General features: G+C 36.1%; 1 long non-coding RNA gene across 2 annotated transcripts; it reads left to right on the top strand.

Annotated features, from left to right (window-relative positions):
- Positions 1-882: 882 nt before the first annotated feature.
- LOC118168541 lies at positions 883-14,906 on the top strand. 2 transcript variants are annotated; one of them, XR_004751636.1, is made up of 4 exons: positions 883-1,009; positions 8,000-8,119; positions 9,436-9,512; positions 14,737-14,906. It is a non-coding gene; the product is annotated as an uncharacterized LOC118168541 (long non-coding RNA). The 2 variants fall into 2 exon arrangements; XR_004751635.1 differs by lacking the exon at positions 14,737-14,906 and adding an exon at positions 12,476-13,660.
- The last annotated feature ends 294 nt before the right edge of the window (positions 14,907-15,200 follow it).

The raw sequence follows: 15,200 nt of genomic DNA on the forward strand, positions 1-15,200 counted from the left end.
GCTTTCTTCATCTTCCTGCTTATATAAGAATGAACATATAATTTTCCTAGAGATGTGACAGAACACAGAAATGAATTCAATTCCTACTTATGCTTGTAGCCTATTAAGTTCTTTAGAATTTAGACTGTATTTTACATGTCAATCAAATAAAATCATTCCCAAGTTTAAAAATACATTTTCTCCCCTTTCTACATTTTCCCATGCAATACTGAGAAGTTAGCTACCTTTTTATATTGCCACAGAACAAAGGAGTACTCTTTAAGACTTTCTTCTAATTATTTTGGTTGTTTTTAGTTTTCTTGTTGTTGTTTGTTTTCTTGCTTTTTTGTTTTTAACTTGCTACTTAATACTGCTTTTAAAACTGAATTTTCAATCAGTGAATGGTTTGTATAAACTTGTTCCATAAACCACATATCTTAAGGACAGGAAAAGATATACTACTGATGACTGTGAAAGACAGGAAATTGGAAAAATATTTTTTGACATTTTCAGGAGAATATTTTCAACATTGCATAGTTTGGGAATTGAGGGCATCACTAAACAAAGAGTGTGAAGATGGGCTACAAAGAGATGCTTTTTGGGGGTATAAATAAAAAATAAATAAATTGTCTGTTGAAAAGATGCCATTGTTCTCATTTCTGATACTCCTAAAACTCCTGGGTTTAGAATAATCTAGTTAGGCCAGCTATGCAAGATATAACATCAGCTTTTCATGGGTATTTCTCTGACTCATGCTTACTGCACTGAAGGTCATTATGAGACTTCAGGGCTTCAAGAAACTTCCACTTTTGTTCAGATGACAATCTACTTCTTTGTCTACTTTAACCACAACTGCTTTCATTCTTTTTTCAAGTTTTTTTTTTTTTTTTTTTTTTTTTTTTTTTTTTAGCTGAAAAATTCTCCTTGAACTCTGAAAACCCATTTAATTCTACATAGAGGTAGAAGACTAGAGTTTTGATATTTGGAGGAACTGAATGTTGAAGATGGTTGAAAATTCAGACAGTTTCAGGTATGTTAAGAAGTGTAGAAGCTCTTTTGACAGGAGGAACCACTGGAGAATCCACCAGACACTACCCAGAACAGGTTTCCTTGGAAGTCCAATTAAAATGAATGTCAAATTAAAAAAGAAAGCAAAATAACTAAAAGACCTCAAAATCCTACATTAGGACAGCAGTCCAGAAGGAAAGTTAAGATTATCACAGAGAAAAGGTCAATATATAAGAAATAATTCCAATTATGAAGAACTGCAGAGTCAAGAAAAAAATGGAACTCATACGTAAGAAGGAAATAAAGAAAACTCGAACAGAATTTGTAGAGCACCGGGCAAAATATGCTCATACCTCATACTGATAGTAAAACTTTCTCTAAGCATACCAAAAGCATGAGGTCTGATGAGACCACATGGAGGCAAAATTGTGAAAAAGCGATCAGTTATGGTAAGACCATAGCAGATAAGCTCAATGAATTGTTTGAGATGGTCTTCACCACTGAAGGCATTGGACACACTCCGCAGTCTTTATGTAACACGTTGGTCAGAGAAATTTAATAATTTCTGAGCAATGAACAGAATATATTTGGAAAAAAAAAAAAAAAAAAGATGTTCATCATTCACCAGGATCAGATGATAATTCACCACATGTTCAAGGCCATGTAGGATGGGGCTTTGGGCAACATGATCTAGTGGAAGGTATTCCTACGCATGTCATGGTGGTTGGAGGTAAATTCCCTTCCAACACAAACTATCCTATGATTCTATGATGTTTGATTCTATGATGCTATGATTCTATGATTCTGTGGTTATGAGAACCACACTCTTGCATCAACAAAAGGAAACTGAATGACTGAATACTGCTTACAGGACAGGAAGATTGTCAAGGTGAATCCTATCTGTGGAAAGAGATCTAGCTAAGATCATGGCTATTAGAGAGCAATAGTTCCAACTTCTACCATGATAGGATGGTCATGTCTGTAATAAGAATAACAACAAAAAAATATTTGAGCACATTGATGCATGCAGTTTGTTGGGAAAGATTCAGCATATCTTCAGCCTGGAGAAGAGAAGACTGAGGAGAGACTTCACTGTGGCCTACAGCTTCCTCAAGAGGGGGCGTGGAGGGTGCTCTGTGGTGACCAGTGATAGGACCTGAGGCAAGGACTTGAAGCTGCAATGGACAGTTCAGGCTGCATATCAGGAAAAGGTTCTTCACTGAGACGGTGGTCAGGCACTGGAACAGGTTTCCAAGGAAAGTGGTCACAGCACCAGGCCTGCCGGTATTCAAGAAGCATTTGGATAACTCTGACACATGGTCTGATTTTTGGGTGGTCCTTTGGGGACCCAGGATTTGGATACAATGATCCTTGTGGGTCCTTTCCAACTCGGGATATTCTATTATTTTATAATATCTTCTGTAAAGAGAAATCCTCTCTCTCTCACCTGCTGCAGTTCTTTAAAAATGCCAATAAACATAGGTACTAATAAGATAAAGTTGGTCCAATGTGTTTGTATTTTCAAAAAGCCTTTGATCTCACCAAAGGCTGTTAAGGAAAACAAAACAAACAAAAAAAAATCCTGTATTGACATAGGATTAGTAAAAGTTTGTTTTATGCACTGAAGGTTGGTTAAAGAGTAGAAAGAAAAGGATAGGATTTAACCATTACTTTCTAGCATGGAGAAGAGCATATGATAGGGCCCGACAGGGTAGCTCCTGTGACTAGTTTTATTCATTATCTGCATTAAAAACATGGAGAAAGAATGGACAATGAGCTGATTATTTGGGGGATCTCTGTGAAGTGCTAGCTACTATCATTATAACTTCCATGTTCATTGCTACCTCTGCACTTTTCACTTCCATCAACAAATACAACTTCTCAAAAAGCTATGGTGCAAAGAGGTATGGAAATACCGTAAAAAGAAAAGTCTGCTGGAACTCATATGTAGTTTTTCAGCACCAAGAAATTCAAAGTAGGTGGATAAAGCCCTAAAATAAAGATAGCCATAGGCAACAGTCTTGCATCAACAAAAGGAAACTGAATGACTAAATACATTTTTCCATGTCCTACTTTTACAATTCCAGCTTTCTAAAATAGCTTCCAGACTCAAATGCTGTTCCAAATGCAGCCTCTAATTCTTTCTGTGGCTCCTTGACTACTGACAGGATTGCCATTTTTCTCATCGGGTTTTCTCACAAAGTACTGTACAGCTATGTTTTGCTCTGTATGCAAGTTATATTGACAGTTCCAGAAAAATTGGGCTTAATGTATTTTTACTGATGAAATGATATACCCTTATTCAGGCTTTCAGACCTCTGGCAACCCACAAAGAAAAGTAGCTTTAATTAAGATGACAATAGTACAGGAATCTTAGAAAATTACAAAATCAATTTTAGCTGAACCAACTTTAGAAATGAAAATAGATTTGATGAGGTTTTGGTATAGATTGCTGTAATCATTTAATACAGTGAGTTCTACTATGATTTTGTTGCAAACCTTCATTTGGAGTGCCAACTTCTTGAAATAAAACAAGAACTGAACTTAAGCCACGGTAGTCCTGTTGGTTACATATTGTCCTTGTGTGTGAATCATTCTAATATATGCTGAAGTATAACTTCTTTCTCTTCTTTGTTTTACCTTTCTTTTTATGCATGGACATACAGGTGGAAGACAATCCCAATACAAAAAGGCCTAGTCCCTTGTTCAGAAAACTATCATCTTTATGCTGAGATAATAAGTTGTGAATGTTGAACCATGCTGCATATGGCCAAGAAGTCCAAGAGCATCCTGGCTTGTATCAGAAACAGTGGGGCCAGGGAGGTCACAGCAGGACTGGGTAAGTTCTTGTCCCCCTGTAATCAGCTCTGGTGATGCCGCACCTCAAATACTGTGTTCAGTCTTGGGACCTTCACTGTGAGAAAGAGATTAAGGTGCAGGAGCATGTCCAAAGAAGGGCAATGAGGCTGGTGAAGGGTCTAGAGAATAAGTGTTATGAGGAATGGTTGAGAGAAATGGGATTTTTGAGCCTAGAGATAAGGAGGCTAAAGGGAGACCTTATTTAACAACTACCTCAGAGGAGGTTGTAGTGGGGTGGGGGTTGGTCTCTTCTCCCAAGCAACAAGTGACAGGACAAGAGGAAATGGCCTCAAGTTTCACCAGGGGAGGTTTACGTTGGATATTAGGAAACATTTCTTCACTGAAAGGGTTGTGAACCATTGGAGCAGGCTCACTAGGGAAGTGTCTGAGTCATCATCCCCAGAGGTATTCAAAAGACGTGTAGATGAAGTGCTTAGAGACATGGTTCAGTGGTAGACTTGGTAGTGCTAGGTTAATGGTTGCAGTATATGATCTTAGAGGTCTTTTCCAACCTGAATGATTCTATCATTCTATACTGCTCTTTAATCACAAATTGTGATCAATCTGATCAGGTTCTGATATAAGTCCAGAGTGAAAGAATATAAAACCTAAATGTACCTTTAATGTAACTCTACATGTACCCAAATGTACATTTAATCTATGGCTAGTAATTTTATCAGAGAAAGGAAATATAATTTGTCACTTATTTTATCAATTTATATCTTGAAAAACAGCATTCAGTAGCCACTGAAACTGATAAACTTATGGGGCATGTTAGTAGATTACAAAAGTTCCATTTTTTCATTGTAGTGTAATTATGGCATGATCATAATAGGTTCAGGTTGCACCCAAGATAAGGCTTTCACTTAAAGATACTTTCTCCTGTTTTGGTGATAAAGTTATCTGTCAAATTTACTAACATGCCAAAGTAAATACATTCTATGACAGGAACACTGTTGCTTCCTTCTCTGTTATACTAGTCACTATTGTACTAGACTTAGAAAATAACAATAATTTGCATTTGAAAGGTGATATTTTCATTGCTCTTTTCAATTAAAAAAAAAAAAAAGAATAAAATAAAAATCCTCAGTTCTTGAAGAAATACCTGCCATTTAGTGAGATAGAAGAATTTCTCTACATTTTTTTAAATCCAGTCTTCATTTTCCTCACATCTACACTGACATCACATCTCACATCTACACTGACACCCACACACAGGTCTTTATGAGTCAATGTAGTAAGATCAATATAAAAAAAAATCTGTTTTTACCATTTCCTATTTATAACACTAAATATCATAAACATTTGTAACCTTTTTTTTCTCAAATGTTAATGTTTAATTGTGGTTTTCCACTGCTGACCGCAATGAAGCAAATAATCACTAAGTTCTCTGTAGGTTCTGTATGTGATGGGAATAAAGGAAGCATTGATTTTACCTTGTTTTATTTGGTATTTTCTCCTGTATCAGAGTGGTTGTTACTACTTGCTAACTCTGTAATGTTCAGCTCATCTATATGCCAGTTCTTAATCTATATGCCTGTACCAGATTTGGTCATTTTTTGAATTACACTATAAAACATAAATTCTGACTAAGTAGTACACCATCAAAGTCATATATATTATTTTGATCTTCATAGAAGTCACACATTTTTTTTGGTCACAAGCATCACACTAAAATTGCCATGCTATAAAACTGTTTCTTTGTATGTGTCAAAAGCAAGGAATTAGGTAACTAAACAGATTCTAACCAGACATCATTGTAGTGAGAAAATATTCTATTTGTGATTAAAGTTTCTCCATGTTTAGTGTTCATTTCTGATTTTGCAGCCCAGATTCCTGTGTCTGATATTGAAATAAATTATTTTGTCAGGATATTGGATGATTTAGATTTAAAATTTTAATTCAACTCCAAATTCATGGAGGTTTCTCAACATTAATTCTGGCTGTTATCATTGAAAAAAACTTCTCAGGAATGACAATTAAACCCAGATGCAAAGCACTTTGTTGGCATTTGTTTATGATACCAGATATGGTTGTGTTTGAACAAATGCTGAAAAATATTTATACAAAAAAATCTTGAGTTCCTTAATTTTTACATATTTACATAGACATTTTGAATTTTCTCAACAGTGTAATTCTTCAGTCATTCTATAAGGTCTTATTATACTTTACAAACTTAAAAATACCTATCAGCATGCATTGTTATTTCTGCTTCATTCCAAATTTTATGAAGTCTCTTATCTCCTGTGAAACAGTGGATGAATTAAAGCCTTCAGCCTTTGATGCCATTCTGCATTGAATATATAACAATGTCATGAATACTGAAGGTAACTGGGACAAATCATTGAGATTTTTGGTCGTTTCTATAATGTATGAAAGCCCTTGGTTTTATATACAAAATTTCATTTAATACACTATGACAGCTTAAAAATAAGTTTTCACATTTTTTCATTCAGTAATGCCATACACTCGAAACATTGAAAGGCTTTGATTTAGTCACATAGAAGAAACAGTGTCCAAATATATTCTCCTGTAGAGTTTGATTATAGAGTGCTCACTCTAAGATGCTCTGTAGCAGAAGGCAAAACAAACAAACAAACAAACAAACAAAAAAAGTAGTACAGTACACTAGCAGTACAGTAGTGTTCACAATATTCACTCCTTCTGAAGACTGAAAATTTGTTTAGACTTTCAGTAGGTCATTCTGTTACTTAGAAAATCATTTTAGATTTGACTGGCTTCTTTTCAGAAGAATCATAGAATGAATCATAGAATGGCTTGTATTGGAAGGTACCTTAAAAATCATCTAGTTCCAAACTCCCAGGTTGATCAAAGCCCCATGCAAGCTTTCCTTGAACACTTCCAGGGATGGGGCATCCACAGCTTCCCTGGGCAACCTCTTCCAGTGCCTCACCACATTCATAGTAATTAATTTATTCCCTATGTCTAACTTATATCTAATCTATTTTTATTTATTTATTTATTTATTTTTAGTTTAAAACCATTACTCCTTGTCTTATCACTGCACTCCCTGACCAAGGGTAGAGGGGGAGAATCACAAGAATCACCTTCTTCCTCTTGCTGGTCACACTTCTTTTGGTGCAGCCCCCCAGGATATGGTTGGCTTTCTGGGCTGCAAGAGCATATTGCTGGGTCATGTTGAGCTTCTCATCAACCAACATCTCCAAGTCTTCCTCCTCAGGTCTGCTCTCAATCCATTCTCTGCCCAGCCTGTACTTGTGCTTGGGATTGCCCTGACCCAGGTGCAGGACCTTGCATTTGGCCATATTGAACTTAATGAGTTTTGCACAAACCCACCTCTCAAGCTTCTCAAGGTCCCTCTGGATGGCATCCCTTCTCTCCAGCATGTCAACTACACCACACAGCTAGATATCATCAGCAGACTTGCTAAGGGTGCATTAGATCCCACTGTCATGTCACCAACAAAGAACTTAAAACAGTGCTGGTCCTAATACTCTGAGGAACACCGCTCATTACTGATCACCTAGACATTGAGCCATTGACCACAACTCTTTGAGTGCAACCATCCAGCCAATTCCTTACCCACTGAGTGGTCCATCCATCAAATCCATGTCTCTCCAATTTAGAGACAAGGATATCATGCAGGACAGTATAAAATGTTCTAAATAGTTCTAAATAACTGTTTGTTAATTGTGCCTTTCGTACCTATACTGCTCTTGTCTAAACCATGTTTGTCATAGGAATATGTTTGTCTTTCCATTTGACTTTATAATTAGTGCTTAAGGGTAAGGGGGACTGTAATCATTAAATAGCTTTGGATATTACTACTGAACTGAAAGTTCAATGCATGGTCAGCATTATGGACTGCATAAGAATATGTCCCCTCAAAGCTGATAGGCCAATTGAACTGTCTGGTGCAGAGGATCCTGCTATGGTGAGAGATTTTGAATCATCTAACAACATCACTTTGTTTTCAAATCAGGAACAGAAACTCAAAGCAGCAACACAGATGCATACACTATAGCAGTAGGGAGGAAAATACATAACATGCAGAGGAGTTTAGCTCTTGTGTGTACTAGAGAGAAAGTTAACACACAGACAATGCTCTAAATAAAATGCTGCACAAAAGCTCTCTCTGAGATAACATCATTTTCATTTGGGCTCTTGACAGCTTTAAAGGCCATTACAAACATCTCCTCTGCAATGTACTCCTCTGCATCATATGGGTGTCAGAGAATCAGACCAGGCAAAACTCCCATTAAAGTAAATGAAAGTTGTGCCTGTGTAAAGGGTAAGTGAAAACAATTGTCTTTTGGTTCAAGAGCTCAGGAACAATGTCAGAGAGAAAGGATATAACCAATAAAGAATGTTTTAGGTCAGGTACTTTACTGGTCCATTATGATAAAGTTCTTGAGAAGACAGAAATTAATAGGGCTTTGTTCTCTTAGCTATTCATAATGATAGGCAATAAACTTATGATAATTATACTTTGGGGGCATATAAAGATACACATAAATGCATATTTGTCTCGTTTAGAAGAAATGCTTTTTCAATCCTATTTTCCACTTAGAAATTTAGACTACTACATAATTTCTTCTTATTTAAAAGAGGCAAAGATCATTCACTCTTTTCTGGGTTATGCAATGTCAAGTAGATCATTTCAGTATGATGTACTGTTGGGCTTAGTGTGGAGGGAATAAGAAACATACAAATTAAGTATCATATCAATATGCTGCTTTTTCAATTACTCATGTCACAGAAGAACCTAGAACCCAACATATCAATTCAGGTAAAGCAAAGTCTGCTTGAAAAAGGATGAAATTTTCCTGAACAACCAAGAGGTCTCCTGTAAAATTAATGAGTTAACTACTTCGACTACTGTGATTATCCTTCTTTCATCATCTTATGAAGAACTTAGAACTTTCTCCTTCTCCAGACCTAAATAAAGAAGCAAACCCAAATAATTGGATTGGCACTTTTTTTTTTTTTTTTTTTCCTGAATTTTTACTGAGTTCCTTTTCAGAATATAAGTAGCAATTCCCTGATACATATTTGATTTGTAAATATCACTGTTCATCTTCTTTAATATATTTCTGGAGTGCTTCTATGTATTACAGTGAGGTAAACCATATAAAGTACTGACTAGGATGAAACTTGTTTCATGTTGAATTGCTACTGAGGCTACTGATACTGTGCCCTCTTTCATTTGTTGTAAAATTTCATTGTGTGTGAATAGTATATTTTTGGTATATTTTTGTATCAGGAATATTTTCACAGCTGTATGGTCCAAGAGATTTAACAGTTTTTTTGTTTGTTTTTTGTTTGTCTTGTTTTGTTTTTTCAGGTAAGAAGCCAAAGTACCAACTTTTTTTTTTCTTTTTTCTTTTTTTTTTTTTTTAAATACTTATTCTTTATATAGATAAATAGGAGATTCTGTGTGCCAGAATAAACTAACAGATGATTTAAGAAAAAAAAAAAAAAAAAGTTATTGAAATTTTGAATATTTATTTGTTCAGCACCAGTCAAGTTTCTTTTGTGCCTCAGATGGGTCTTCCACAGCCCATCAGAACTACAAGAGTTAATCCACAGTTAATCTCTCTTCCTCAGCATCTGTAACCCAATAAAGGTGAAATGAGAGCCACTCTTTCATCACTTTATTAGCAGAAGCAAGAGTTGTCCTGCAGGTAAGCAGCTGGATCGGCTACTACCCCTTGCAGGGACTTAGGAAGGAGGCTGCCAGGCCTCAGTAGGGACAGGTTGACACTTCCTATCCGTCTCCCTCAGAGTCTCCCAGGAGCCCCTCAGGCTACCGACTTCTCACTGCAGCCTGGCCATCTTCTCAAGCAGGGCACACCTGCACCCACGACAGCCCTTTCTTCCCTCAGGACCCAGGGGGACCTCCAGATTCCAGAGCTCCCCACAGTCACCAGTCTGGACTGCTACTTCGCCCCTCAGGGGATCCACCTGGTTGCCCACATGAGCCCAAAGAGGCCATGTCCCCTCAGTTTGGGTTGCTACCTCAGCCCAGCCGCTGCGATGAGTGCCCACTATGATGAATTATAAGTTATAAAAGGTAGAGTTCCCAGAGGAGAGAGGAAGAGAAAGGGACGTATGAAAGGGAGGAGAGGATCCTCCCTGCACTCCTCCCTGTCCTGCCTGAACTGCCCTGTGCAAACTGCCTGCGCTGCCAGTCTGTCCTGTTAGCATGTCCTGTTGGCGGTGCTCGTGGGTCAGGAGAAGTCCTACTATAAGGAAGTCCTTGGCTCTGTGTAAGTACTGCCCTGCAACAACAGAAAACATAGGTGTTTTAACACAGCTATTTTCATCAAAAATTCATACCACAGTATGAATGTGGTATGAAAGTGATCATACAAGCCTCTAAGAAGAAAATTAACTCTATCCCAGACAAAACTATGAAAAACAGCTATCAGAGCTTTTCAGAAGAGAACTCCCTGAGATCTTCTTTGTTGAAATACCTTCTTTAGCCTCAGGGTATGCCTAAATAATGGTGAAATTGACTGCATAATTGTGGGAAAATTTCCCACATTCTTCTGTGATAATAGAGGATACACGGCATGGCAAAGGAAGGACATTATTTTATATGTGTGCATTGCTGTGTAATGTTGTTAACATAACCCCAATTGCCACTCACAGGCTTTTTGGCTGACCAGAAAAATATATTTTCTTTCCTTTTCATGTATTCATTAAGTAACTGAAATGCTGTACTGCAGTCCTCTAATTATGTCTCCTTCCACCTTGTTTCTTTTATTCTAGTTATTTGCTTAGGGTGAGATGCTCTGGGCAATTCACTTAGAACAACTTTCTTGATTTAAACTTGAATATTCTTTTAGGGCTTACTATAGGCTTTAGACTAATGGCTAAGCAGTTATTATTTCCAGATGTTGTTTCTTTTCTTTTCTACCTACAGCCAGGTACTGCTCAGCTGTGTTTGAAGTCAAGCAATATATTCACACACACAAAAGAGGGAAAAAAACAAAACAAAACAAAACAAAACAAAACAAAAAAAAAACACGTTGAGAACTGTACTATAGAGCTGAACTGTAGACCCATAAATTCCTCACTCTAATGTTTACTTACCTCTGAATGGCTCCAATTGCTACCATCCAGGGGCCTGGATGTTCTGCTTGCCACATAGAAATCTGAAACCTGTAACAATTTCATAAACAATGGTCCCTAACCAAGAACATATGCTCTCTAGGCCACTAAGTAAGGCATTAAATATCCAGGGAATATAAAGGAGGGGAAAAAGGGAAAGAGAAATAAAAGAATACTGAATGTTTTGTTAATTGAAGTAGGATTGTCAGTTAAAGATCATTGCATTACTATTTTACTGCAGTAGATTTTGCAGGCTCAGTGTTCTATCTAAAATAAACTTTCACTGTATGAATTGCATGTCTGTAGCTATCCTGTATGAAATATTTATACTGAACAAACATTCACTATAAAATATTCACATCTGCCTTCAGTGCTGTTTACCCAGTTTGCTCACATTTTGCCCATTGAATTTTGAAGCTCACAAGGCAATTTGTCACAGCAGTACAACATGGAATATCCCCCTCCTTACTACACATAAATTAGAGTACAAAAACAATGTTTAAAATCATTGTCCAGCCCTATTAACATGTTAAAATTTCCTTCCCACAGCTTAAACTACCTCCAGCTATTAGGATTCCACAGTTTCCCTTGAGAAACTATTCCACAATCTAATAGACTCCAACATAAGGAAATTATTCTTATATAATTGAGCGCAGATTTTGTTAATGTGTGCTCTTTAGTTTGGAAAATTCATAGATTTAAATGTTGGTTTGTGTGTTTTTTGTTGGTTGTATTTATTTATTTTATTTTAGTGGTATTATTTTTAATCCTATGGATATATCATGCTTTCAGATTGTAAATGAAGTTCAGCTCAAGAAGTGGAGAACTGAACACAAAACATGGCATCTTCTGTTGGTGAAATATGGTGCAATGTTGAATTTTGATGTCTTCATTTGTTACTATTTAAAAAACTATGTTGGCATCCCTCCTCAGGAAAGGAGCAATCATAGAATCTATAACTTTTCAGGAATTACTACCTCTAAGAACTGCTGAGGTGATTTGACTCATTTTATCCATCACTACTGTACATGCACTTGACTGTTTTTGTGATTTATCCAATTAAGTGAATTTGACTGCAGGTTAGTGTATTTAAACAGGAGGCTTAAATCCAAAGTTCTGAATAATACCTGTTTAGAAGAATAATTAGGTTAGCAGTCAAATATCAGACCAGATAATCCTCCATTGTAAAGAGAGATTTGAGACCCACAATACCCCACATCTTACCCCATTCTTTGCTTCCAATGTTCTTTTCAAATGGATGATTCACAAATGACTAAACAACTTCTACTCAGCATCTCAAGTATGACATTAGAAATCATTCTAAAACATGCACATATATACCCAGAAGCACATTTGGAAAAATAAGTTGTAAGAGCAGATATACTGAAATAATTTTCAGGTATTCAGCTGGGCAAAAGTAAAATTCAGAAGTAAAACAAAACAAACAAACAAAAAATGAAAGCTTTACTTTTTTCTCGTTCCTTTATTTGGATATTACTATTCTTACCTATATCACCATTTCTTCTATCAGAATGCATCTTAAAAAACAAAACAAAACAAAACAAAAAAACTCAGAACATACCAGCTAATCAAGAATAGGACAATGTGTATTTATTGCTTATCTTTACCAGACAATGTACCATTAACAATCCAGAGTTTTGTCACTTGGAGACATCCAACATCTTTATCAGTAAAGCCTGTACTCTTCTGCTTACTCATGAGGCCTGCTCTGCCTATGACTTCACTACAAGTTGCAGACACTTAGCTGGACTTTTGACACTTGATGGCTCTTTATAAATGTAATGAATAGGTCTTGGCAAATTTCTTGTGGAAACTATTTCAAGAACAGGTAAGCAAAAAAGAAAAGGACATGGATTCAAGAAAGAGAAGGAAGACAGAGGTTACAGAAATAAGAAATTTCCACAGAAAAGATAAAACTCTTCTTTCTCTTAAAAGAAACATTTGAAAATGAGATTTTGCTAAAAATACTACTGACAGCATACAAAGGAACCTGCTGTCTCATGCTAAGCTGCAGCAGAATGTTCTGAACCCCATGACCAATAAAAACTTCTCTCTTTTGATTCTTCCATGGGTTCTTGTTTTGAATAGTCACTGATACTGTCATATTCCCCTTCTAAAAATGTCACAGGGACTCTTGGAAGAAAAGCATTCAAGTTCATCTTCATACTAAGCAATGACAGTTCTTACATTGGGAACCCTTCGTGGTACCTTGGTATCTCTGTGATTATTGTGATGTCTATGCCATTAATGTTATACTGTTTTTAGAGATGAATATAATAGAACATATAAATCAAGTAGAATAGCTTTGGGAATTTTAAATAAATAAACACATAAACCTGGGGAACTGCTGAATTAGCTAAAATAAAACACAAATCAAATTAGGAGTACAATTCTCTAGAGGACAACTGAGGTCAATCTGTTCTGTTTCCCATGGTTAAAATAATGAGTTAATACAGAACAGTCTATGTGAGATGTATTTCATATGCAACCACACATCACATAAAAACAACAACAAAAATGCAGTTATCCAGAAGCCTTTTATGAACTTCATGTAGATAACAAATGATCAAAATCCATGACTGTATTGACATGAAATTATGGAGAAGGCGAGATCTCTTATCAGTCGTTAACTAACATCAGTGCCTTTCCTAAATGAGAAGAAAGGCAATTTTATTTGCAGAAATTCCTAGATGATTTTTAATCTTACATTAAAAAAAAAAAAAAAAAAGCTAAAGGAGAAACAGTACTATAAGCCATTCTTCTTAGACCTTCCTAAAACTAAATTTGATAATTGATGTAGTTACAAATGTGTAAGCAATATTCAGTCACATGAAATACCCTTCAGTCCACAGTCAAAGCCAAACCTACATTTTCCCTTTAACTTATGTCAATAAAACATAAACATGCTTTCTCTCTTTGCTTTGTGAAAAGGCTGTTAATCTTAAAACACATGACTGAATCCTACTGTTTGTATTATATACACATTGTTAGATCTCTCTTCTTATTCTGTGGAAAATACTGGACAGAGCATTTCTTGTAATGCTTAACTCATCTGAAGTTTCCATGTGTTACTGAGGTATTAAGTAATTTAACAGAAATTGTTTATGTATATAAGTCTAAACATGATTTTTTTTTAGATGTATACTTATACTATTAAATTCAATCACTCAATTATATCTCAAAAGTAAGTTAGAAACTAGGCCTATACCATAATTTCAGATGAATTCATGTCTCAACATAGTTGGCAAAAACTTGTATGCTGCTGACCACATAAACAATTGGAAACTTAACAGTGCTGAGAAATAGAATAATTTTGCACTTTGATCTAGCCTGGAAGATCCAAGGATATATTGATTAATGTTGCTTTAAAAGTCCACTGAAAAGTCAACAGCTAATGCTATGCAGCATTCTTTTGTAATATGGAGACAGAAGAGAAAGGTTTGGTTTCTTGTCAAAAAAGGGATACTTATAGACAACTGATTTGTTTGTTTGTTTGTTGGTATCTCAATTTGTGAAATGACGGGAAAGTAATACAGCATTTGCAGGAACAGTCTAGAGTGAGGGAAGAGAAAGAGACAACACATTCCTGTTCTTCCTGCTATTGTGACCAATTTACTATGTTTATACAAAGCAGCCTGTTGTAATTTCCTTGAAATACCACTAACAGTTGAAATAACTCAAATGTTCCCACTTCAGACTGCCAAATTTGATCACTGTTGCCTCACAGTTGTCTCAGATGAACTCATCAAGCTTTTGTCTGTCTTGCAATAGGGCTAGAGGTTGGTCTCCCAAGGGAAAACGGGCTCATTTCAATGCCTAAATGCACAGCTTTGCTGAGATCTGCAGTTTGTAGCCTCGGTAACCCAGAAAGGTTGCATTAACGACAGTCTACATGCCTGCTGTTAACAGTCATACACTTGGTCATATAGCATGTGTGACTTAAAAAAAAAAAAACAACAAAAAACGAATGCCCTAACTGAACTTTGAAATTGCATTCTTGTCTACAGTGCTTTGATCTTTCCTTTTCTAACTTGCTTTCCTTGTTCACTTACTAGTTTCAAATTAGGCCTTTATTTGTCTAAATAAGTAGCAGTATTATCTTTAGATCTAATCAATCTAGTCCCATAGTAACTAATAGAGTAATATACCTGGGAGAAAAGACTTTTATAGCTTATCCATAGCATGAGTCCACCATAAAGGCTTGTTTTAAGTTGCGATGTCAGATGAGATCACTA

The sequence above is a fragment of the Oxyura jamaicensis genome, chromosome 5 (genome assembly GCF_011077185.1).
Source record: "Oxyura jamaicensis isolate SHBP4307 breed ruddy duck chromosome 5, BPBGC_Ojam_1.0, whole genome shotgun sequence".
NCBI lineage: Eukaryota > Metazoa > Chordata > Aves > Anseriformes > Anatidae > Oxyura > Oxyura jamaicensis.